General features: G+C 38.9%; 1 protein-coding gene across 1 annotated transcript in view; it reads left to right on the forward strand.

Annotated features, from left to right (window-relative positions):
- Window positions 1–2980, forward strand: part of LOC107138360 (aldehyde oxidase 2) — an 83765-nt gene extending 80785 nt beyond the window's left edge. The window contains exon 36 of the mRNA XM_048808982.1: window positions 1350–2980. The gene's annotated coding sequence lies outside the window, so the exon portion shown is untranslated. The remainder of the gene's footprint in view (window positions 1–1349) is intronic.
- Window positions 2981–10231: the final 7251 nt, after the last annotated feature.

Below are 10231 nucleotides of genomic sequence, written 5' to 3' on the forward strand. Positions count from 1 at the left end.
TACATCATAAATTCAGAAAAAAAATAATTTTTTCATTTAAGTGTAATTTTCCAATTAGATATCTGAAATAATCCACAAGTGTTAATAATTATTAAGTTCAATTCTGTTGTGTTTTGTCATGAGAATAACTTGCGTTACTGTTTTTACTAAATCACGCTAAATGTCTGGTGAGCATTTGCTACTTCTTTACAATAACAAAAATCAAATTAGGCAACACTTAAAAATTACATCTTAAAATTTTTTGAAAAATAGTAATTTTAAAACTCAGGGAATCTAAGGCAGAATTATCCAACCTCTTTAATTCTCTATTTTTCTTTATTCTTCTAAATCCTAAAGTTAAAGTTAATATTATGACACTTCCACTCTAATTTCTATGTAAAGCAAGGCACGAGCATGTATAGCACTATGCCTGACAAAGTGAACTCAGCAGAGGGTAGTTACAAACAGGGATGCACACATGCATGCTCAGACAGACAGACAGACACACACACACACACACACACACATTCAGGTGTGCTAAGTAGCAAACTTTAAATTTTAACAAATTAGATAATACCAGTGAATGAACTGGGTTGTCCAGTTTTTGTGCAAACCTTAAAATATATTAGGTCCATCCTTAAATTGCAAGATGAATTTTAGAAATAAAAATAAGACAAAAACCTCTTACCACTTTCCCATTTAGAATTTTATTATGCTGTACAATCAAATCAAAATCCAGATATGAATTGCATTCTGAGTCTGTTAACTGTCATCTTTTATCTGTAATTTCAATTTTTTTGTGTTCTCCAAGATGGCATAATTGCTCTAATGTATTTGCTTTACTAGCAAGTGTTAAGCATTGACCTTATAAATTTATACCACACTAAAACTACATGTACATGTGTATGTGTCTCTCAGAACATTTTAATCCTCCACTAAAAATCTTTAAAAACTTCTGTTCTCAGCCAGGTGAGGTAGCGCACACTTGTAATCCCAGCGACTCGAAAGGCTGAGGGAAGAGAAGGACAAGTTCCAGGCTAGTCTGGGCAATTTAGCGAGACCTTGTCTCAAAATGAAAAACAAAGGCCTGAGGATATAGCTCATAGGTCGTGGTAGAGTGCCCCCTACAACGACAACAACAAATTAAAGAAAAAAAAAACAAGCAAAACCCCCCTGATCTCACCCATCTTCTTTCATGAATGAAGACTCAGATGCCGAGGGAAATTAGGAAAATACTCAACTGTACTTCTTCATAACTGTGTAGTTTACCAATCCAATTTTCAACTACTTATTGTTGTTCTTTCCAAACATAAAAATTGAAGGATCTGTACCTTTGTTTTATAACTATTCTTTTCTCTTTTTTCCCCTAGGTGTTACAGTTTTTCAAGTGAAAAGATGTCTTGTTTTGTTTGTTTGTTTGATGTTTTGTTAGTCCTAACTAGAATCCAAACTGATACTTTCATACTGTTGAGAGAGAGAAAAATAACACAAAATTTATAAACATTCTGATTAATTACTTTAACAAGACAAATCATTACTTTAAAATTATTTAATTAGACTCCTCGACTTAGAAGCCACAAGACAAGGTACAAATCAAGAAGAAACTAATATTGGAGTGCTATGAAATAGCCATAGCAAGCAAATTTAATGCTAATTTGTTTCTGAAAAGATGGTGTAAATATTGCCATGAAAGCTAATTTTCCCCTTCTGCATCCATCCAATCTAACTGGACTGGTCATACCGGTTAAAATCATTGAAAGATACTTCTCAGCAGGGTGTGGTGGTGCACACCTGTAATCCCAGCTACTCAGGATGCTGAGGTAGGAGGATTACAAGTTTAAGACCAGCCAGTGAAATTTAGCAAGACCCTGTTTCAAAGTACAAAATAAAAAGGGCTGGGGATGTAGCTCAGTGGTAAAGGACCCCTGGGTCCAATCCCCAGTTTAAAAAAAAAAAAAAAAAAAACACTTCTTAGTAAACATGTGATGATTTTTCCTGGTGATGCATTTGATTCGGTGGCCATAGAGCATTGACACCACAAGAGTTCTTAAAGCAAGCATTTATTTTGTTTTTACCATGGATTGGCTGTGGGTCTGTGTATGTGCATTTGACAGCAAAGGAGTGGTATTTTCCTCATGAAGATCAACTATTCCACTGGTTAACATTCCTTAGGAATTTGGAAAGGAAAAAGCAGCATGAAACATTTTCAATGCATTGTCACAAAGCATTTTTGTTGTTGTTGATGAAAAATATCTGATGTGGTATCAGAGTTTCAGAAATACTGAATACTCAGTTTCCCATATGCTGAAGTGAGTAAAACAGAGTAAATGAAACATAAATTGTAACCACCTCTACACTGTTGCTTAAAACATGCAGAGGGGTTGAGGGTGTAGCTTAGTGGTAAAGTATTTGCCTACCAGGCATGAGGCCCTGAGTTTGATCGCCAGAACTGCTAATAAATAAATAAATTAAATATGCAGGATCCATAAAATCTGAGTGTTAGGAGCCTTTACAGGAGGAGAGCCAGTGTGTACATTAGGCCTATTTGACCAGAAAGTCAGGGGAAAAACTGACACTCTGCTAGCTAGAATTTACATAATGAGGCTTACCCAGCTGTGGATTTCAGTGATTCCTGAAGTGGATGCAGAACCAAGAGTGATGGATGATGGATGAGAGAAGGTATGGGATGAGGCACACAGTTGAGCCCTGAAGAGCAGGTCACTCAAGGCCTTGGACACATTTGCTTGAAGGAGCTAGCATATGGCTGTCCATCGGCTAATTTTGGAGAAAGTGGAACAGTAGCATAAGGGGAAAGAGATGGGAGAAGGTGATGGGCAGGACAAAGTTATGCAAGACACTTGTGCAGAAGAGCTGGGGAACTTTTCAGGAGTGGCTGGGGTGAAATATATTGAGAGTAATAAAAATAAATTTATAAACTTCTTTTGAAAATAAAATCCTTAGTTGTATAATCTAATAAAAATGCGAGAAATTTGCTTTGTCACTTGCATCACTTCAAATAATGGTCAATAACTTAGAAAATCAAGAGTTAAATGTTTTCTCTCATGTGGAAGCTAGGGAAAGAAGATCAGGGAGAGGGGATCAGATATCATAAAGATAAAGGGAAAAATCAGTGGAGTAGAGGAAGGAGATCAAGAGGGAGGAAGGAAGGATGGGAAAGGGGAGGAAATATAGAATGGACTTAACAAAATCATGTTATTTGTATACATAAATGTAAACTAGAGGGAATTTCACTTTTATGTATATGTAGAAAGTATCAATCAAAAATAAATTAATAAAGGAGCAAAAGAAAGATCAGTAGAGGAGGGAGAATGGGGGTGGGGGAAGGTGAGGAAAAGGTTAGAGTTGGGGGGAGGGATTGAAATTAAATTTCTTGTGTATCTGATTTTGTCAAAATGAGCCCAACTACTATATATTATTATAATGCTCTAATAAAATAAAGATAAATAAATAATGGTAAATATACTGGGCGTAGTGGCACATGCCTATAATTCCAGCTTCTGGCTGAGGCAGGAGGATCACATTTTCAAGTACAGCCTCAGAAACTTAGACCCTGTCTCAAAATAAAATAAAAGAGGACTGGGGGTGTAATTCAATGGTAAAGCACCCTTAGGTTAAATCTCTAGTACTGCATGTGCACACACACACAAATGATGATAAATAGAGTTTGTATTTGTTCGGTCTATTAGGATCAAGGATGGTTACTGAGCATTTATTTTCTCTGTCATGGCAAATATTACCAAGTGCTAAAAATAGAGGCATCTGTCTATAAATGATTCCTCAAGTCGGTGCACTAAAATCTGGATGAAATATATATATATATGTGTGTGTGTGTATATATATAGTTTGTGTGTGTGTGTGCGCACACACGCTTGAACCCAGGGACTTGTACATGCAAGGTAAGCACTCTACCAACTGAGCTATATCCCCAGTCCTTGAATGGGTATTAATAAAGTGTTGAGGTTTTTTTAAAGACACATTTGAAGTCATATTTTTGAAACCAGTTCTGTCTGTGGGTTCCATAAGTATTATTGAAAAGATGAAACTTAACTATATTTTAAAAAATAATACATTGGCAAAATTCAAACACATATGCATAGCAAACTGATTCTCATACTGCCCTGGCATGAATGCTTGTGCCCCCTGCCCCCAGCCCATTCATATATTGAAGCCCAAATCCCAAATCAAGGGTATTAAGAGTGGGCCTTTGGGAGGTGATTATGTCATGGGGACTCTTCCCTCACAAATGGCCTTAGTACCCTTAGTATCTGGATAGCCAGCTAGCTCCTTCTACTATGTGAGGACTCAGCAAGAAGGTAACACTTATTCATCAGAAAAGAAGCCCTCACCATAAATCCAATCTGCTGGTAACTTAATCTTGAACTTCCCAGCCTCCAGAACTGTAAGCAATAAATTTCTGTTGTTTATAAGCATTTTTGTTGTAACCTTCCAAACCAACTAAGACAGAATCCATCCCTATCCATCTAATTCTACACATGCATAGAATACAACCACTTTCATAAGCTACTCTTTATTTGATTTTTCCCCATCAGAAATAACTGGGCCCAGGATACCCATATAATCTGGTCAAGATCAGAGCTACTCCTAGGTGGCCCTACAAATGTATGGGACAAAATGTCCTAATGTCATAGAAAGTCTAAGGCAACCAGAGAAGTACCTGGTTCCTGCCCATTATACCTCCTGCTCCCCTTCTCTCTCTAGACAATTTTATCCCCTCCTTCCTACCATTGATGGCAGCCTAATGACTGTAACAGAGAAGAGCTGTAATTCTTACTGCTCATCTTGAGTTCTATGCATCTTATTTCTTTGCCCCTGGTCCTTGAGAACACAGGTGTGCTCTTGTCTTTGTGAGCCTGGGTTCTCCAAGTGAATCCCCCTGCCCCCGCCCAGCATAAAGGAGCCTGCTTCTAGCTCCACTCCAAATCAGTGAGAATTAACACTTGCTCTGTCTTGTGTAATTGGGAAGATAAACAGCAAAAATATATATTTCCAATTCTTAAGATGTCAAAAAGATATCAAAAAATTAGGCATAAATTGCCTCAATCTCCCCCATACCACCTTGAAAGTCAATGTTAAGCTCTAACTGACTACAAAACAATAGCATTCTTTTCTTGGCAGAACCACCAGGGCAGGACAGGCTCTCCCATGCTCCTGTAACTTCACACTTGGATGGTGGCAATTGCTGGCTAGCTGGTCTTGCTCCAAAACATTCTGCATATAGCTGTCAGGATAACCTTTCTCAACACCCATAATCACCCACCACCACTGGGTAAAAGAGTAGCATTCAGCTGGATGGTTTCTTATACCAAAAAAAAACTTTATTATCCTCTGTATAGTGGTCACCTACACAAATGGTGACTACTGTGGTGATGGTGATCCAAAGGTGGAAACTCTTCACAAAGAAAAAAAAATGGTGTTTTAGTCAGCTTTTTTACTGCCATGACTAAAAGATCTGACCAGAACAAATTGTAGAGGAGGAAAAGTTTATTTGAGGACTCATGTTTTCAGAGGTCTTAGTCCATAGAAGGCTGGTTCCATTCCTTGGGGCTCAAGGTGAGACTGAACATCATGGCAGAAGAGAGCAGTGGAGGGAAATAGCTCACATCATGGTGATCAGAAGGCAGAGAGAGACTCCACTAGCCAGATACAAATATATACCCAAATCCATGCCCCAATTCCCACCTCCTCTAGCCACACCCTACCACTTCAGTTACCACTCAGTTAATTCCTATCAGGGGATTAAATCACTGATTTTGTTAAGACTCTTACAACCCACTCATTTCTCCTCTGAACCTTCTTGCATTGTCTCACATGTAAACTTTTGGGGGACACCTCACATCCAAACCATAACACATGGGTTATTTTCTATCTTTTCTTTATTTTTCTTAAGGAAATCATCCATCCTTCATGCCATGTATTCCAGTTGGGCTGCTGGGAAGGGAACATGATAACTCCAGAGCATTAGGCTCTTGAGAAAGGTTAAATGTCCACTGCAGCACATCACCTGGATGGCCAAGCCATGGAATCCATAAGTTCTTGCTGCTGAGATCCTGGGAGGTGCCTTGTTCCTGTACATCTCAAGGTCTGGTTCTTCAGCTCTACCCTCAATTCTGGGAGTTTGTATTCACTTCCTACAGCTGGCAGCTGGAGCAAATGACCATAAGCTGGGAGGCTGGAGCCTTCATTCATCACAGTTCTAGAAGCTAGAAGTCCCACATCAGTTGTCAGTAGGGCCATCAGTTCTCAGAAAGGGTCCTTCCTTGCCCCTTCCAGTGGCTCCAGGCATTCTTTAGCTTGTGGTCACATCATTCCAGCCTCTGCCTCATCACCCCATGGCCTTATTCCCTGTATGCATCCAATTCTCCCTCTCCTCTCTATAAAAACACCAGTCATAGGATTTAGGGCCCACCCTAATCCTGTAGGATTTCACCTTAACTAATTTCACCTGCAAAGACTATACTTCCAAATAAGTTCTATTATGGTTTAAATATGAAGTGTCCCCCAAACCTTGTGTGTGAGACAATTCCAAAAAGTTCAGAGGTGAGATGATTAGATTATGATATTTGTAACCTAATCAGTGGGTTGATCCACTGATGAATTAACTGGGTGGTAACTGTAGGCAGGTAGGGTATGGCTAGAGGGGGCAGGTCAGTGAGGGTATACCTTTGGGGTTTATATTTTGTCCCTGGCAGAACTCCTTCTCCCTCTCCTTCTCCTTCTCCCTCTACCTCTCCCCCTTCCCCTCCCCCTAAACCTCCGAGACCATGAGCCAGAATAAACTTTTCCTCCCTTAAGTTGTTCTTGTCAGGTATTTTGGTCACAGTGACAGAAAGTTGACTAAAACAGTCATTTTCTGAGATACAGATAGATACGATTTTTGGAGGACACTATTAGACATTCTTGCTGAGGCTAACAGATAGTCTTTGAGTGGAAGTAACTCTCTTTTATACCCCTATGATACCTGGCTCTCCTAGTGCATCATCTATTTTCCTACATGTGTATTCCCCACTTCTTAGATAAGAAACCCAGTGACTGATGGCAGGGACTATATTCTACTCACTTACCACAGGATCTACCTCAAACTGAACTTACATATGTTTGATTAAGTAAGGACAATGAACGTGCCCCTTTACAACAGACAGTGTTGATGTAACTTAAATACCCATGAGCCAGGAGATCTAAGGAAGATAAAAAGAAGTGATTACTCTGACAAATAAACCAGACTTCACATTGTTATTGAATTTAAATTTGCTGAAGATACCATTTATTTTACTTCAACATGTTAAGAAAAAAAATTCTGAATCTTGGAAATAAGGCAAAAAGATGTACTATTTTTCAATGTCATATTTTAGCACTGTCTAATAAGCCCATTACAGTGTATCTATGTGGTAGCCACTAGTCACATGTAGCTATTTAAATTTAAATTTTGCAGGGAGGGGAGTACCAGGGATGAAACCCAGGGGCACTTAACCACTGAGCCACATCCCCAGTCCTTTTTATTTTTATTTATTTTTTAAATATTTATTTATTTATTTATTTTTAGTTCTCGGTGGACACAACATCTTTGTTGGTATGTGGTGCTGAGGATCGAACCCGGGCCGCACGCATGCCAGGCGAGCGCGCTACCGCTTGAGCCACATCCCCAGCCCCTCCTTTTTATTTTTTATTTTGAGACAGAGTCTCACTAAGTTGCTTGGGACCTTGCTGAGGCTGACCTTGACCTTTCAATTCTCCTGCCTCAGTTTCCTGAGTTGCTGGGATTATAGGCATGTGCTGCCATACGTGTCTAATTTTAATTAAATAAAAATTTCACCCTCCTGGTTATCCCAGGCCCATTTCAAGTTATATATCCACATCTAGCTAGTGGGTACTAACTGACATTCATAGCAACCAACAATTCTTTTCATAAACACCAGCATCCTCCACTAGTGAGAAGTAGACCAAGAGACCTGCATGAGTGGATAAAGAAGTCTGATGGTAGAATTATAGGGTCTCTAGGTTGGCAAGTGACAGCATCCTCTGGAGGAGAGTCCCAGAAGAGAAGTGGAATTGTTGATGGTTATTTAAAGTGCTTAGGTGACCAAGATTGAAGTATGGATTCATGATATGAATTCTCCAAATGAAAAATTACTTACATCAAGGAGGTTTATTGACTATACTTAGAGTGTAGATGAAATTTATGTCTAAATATGTCATTTAATTTATACTAAATTTCTCAAGTATTTTAAGGTAAATTACAACCCAGAAAACAGAACACGATTAGGACCAAACTCCTTCCAGGCACAGTGGCATATGCCTATAATCCCAGCTACTCAGGAGGATAAGGCAGGAGGATCTCAAGCTCAAGGCAAACCTCAGCAATTTGGCAAGACCCTGTCTCAATAATAAAAAAGGACAGGGAGGTGCTGGGAATGTAGCTCAGAGGCAGAATTATCCTGGGTTAAATCCCCAATACCACAAAAACAAATAATCAGCATGGTCTCCTAGTCTTTTCAAGCTAATCCCAGCTTGCTTTCTACCACCCCTTCCGCAAAATACACATGCACAGATACACACATACCCATCACTGGATATACCAAGTTGTTCCCTGTTCTTAGAATTTGACAGCTATGGTCAATTTTAGGTATTTCCACATGCCCTCCCTTATTCCTCCATCTGACCAACCTCTTTTCTTCTTCCAAGACCCATCTTGAAAATCTCCTATTTCGGGATCCTTAGGGAACCCCTTCCTCCTCAACTCTGTGGAGCTGATCATTTCCTCTTTTGCAATCTAATGACATTTTTTTTACACACCTCTATGTCAACACATTCAGGATGGTGGTGTGCTATGTACCTCACTAGATGGTGCACATCAGAAGCACCATGATTTCTTTTCTTTGTAACCCCATTACAGCATACTAAACACAAAGCAGAAATTTGTTGACTAAAGAAAAGAGGCAGCCAGGTATGGTGGTGTACCTATAATATCAGCAGCTCAAGAGGCTGAGGCAGAAGGATTGCGAGTTCAAAGCCAGCCTCAGGAACTTTGCGGGGCTCTAAGCAACTTAGTGAAAACCTGTCTCAAAATTAAAAAAATATAAAAAGGGCTGGGGATGTGGATCAGTAGTTAAGCACCCAATGCGTTCAATCCCCAGTACCAAAACAACAACAACAACAAAATAGTGGCAGTCCTACAATATTTCATTGTTTCTTCTTCACCCAGGAAAAGCAGAGATCTGCCTAATAATATCTCACCAAATGCATTTCTCAAAGGCAATTAAATCTGTTTTTTATATTGTTCTTTCTAAATAAGTGTCAGTTTCCTGAAGTCATAAAACTCCAATGTTCTTCATGTATTTCATAACCCTTTTAAACTGCATTTTAAAATGTCTTCATGGAATTTATGTAATAAAAATGTGAGTTGATTATGTGTATGAATTATCACACTGTACCCCCATAAATACAATAATTAGGTGTCCTTTGAAAAAGAAAAACGTAGCTGGGTACAGTGGTACACACCTGTAATCCCAGCGGTTTAGGAGGCTGTGGCAGGAGGATCACGAGTTCAAAGACAGCCTCAGCAAAAGCAAGGGGCTAAGCAACTCAGTGAGACCCTGTATCTAAGTAAAATAAAAAATTGAACTGGGGATGTGGCTCAGTGATTGAGTGCCCCTGAGTTCAATCCCTGGTTACCACTCCCTGAAAAAAAAAATAAGTTGAACTCAAAATAATAGGTTTAGAAAAATAATGGAGAATTTTACTTTAGCACTTAACTCGTGCTGAGAGTTTGTTGTGGGTAAGTTTATTACATAATGTCCTCTGATACTAAATCCTTCTGCATTGGTCAGGTTCTGAAATAAGGAACTACTTCTCATGTGAAAATTAATTTTGTCACAGAAAGATCTGGGAATTACTCCAAGACAGTTTTAATACTGCCCTGTAAGAGTAGGATGCAAAATGCACCATAAGAAAAAAGTGTTCTACTTTTTCTCATCACATAAATTGGCATTAAATTTACTTAATGGTAGTTCATGATCTTCTTTTGAAAGAGTAATTATCGATTATATTAGTAGTTACGTTTATATTGAAAACAAGGCAACCCTAACTGGGCACAGTGGTGCATGCCTGTAATCCCAGAAACTCAGAAGGCTGAGGATCACAAGTACAACACCAGTCTCAGCAATTTAGTGAGATCCTGTCTCAAAAAACAAAAAAAAAAAAAAAAAAAAAAAAA

The sequence above is a fragment of the Marmota marmota genome, unplaced genomic scaffold, assembly GCF_001458135.2.
Source record: "Marmota marmota marmota unplaced genomic scaffold, marMar, whole genome shotgun sequence".
Classification (NCBI taxonomy): Eukaryota; Metazoa; Chordata; class Mammalia; order Rodentia; family Sciuridae; genus Marmota; species Marmota marmota.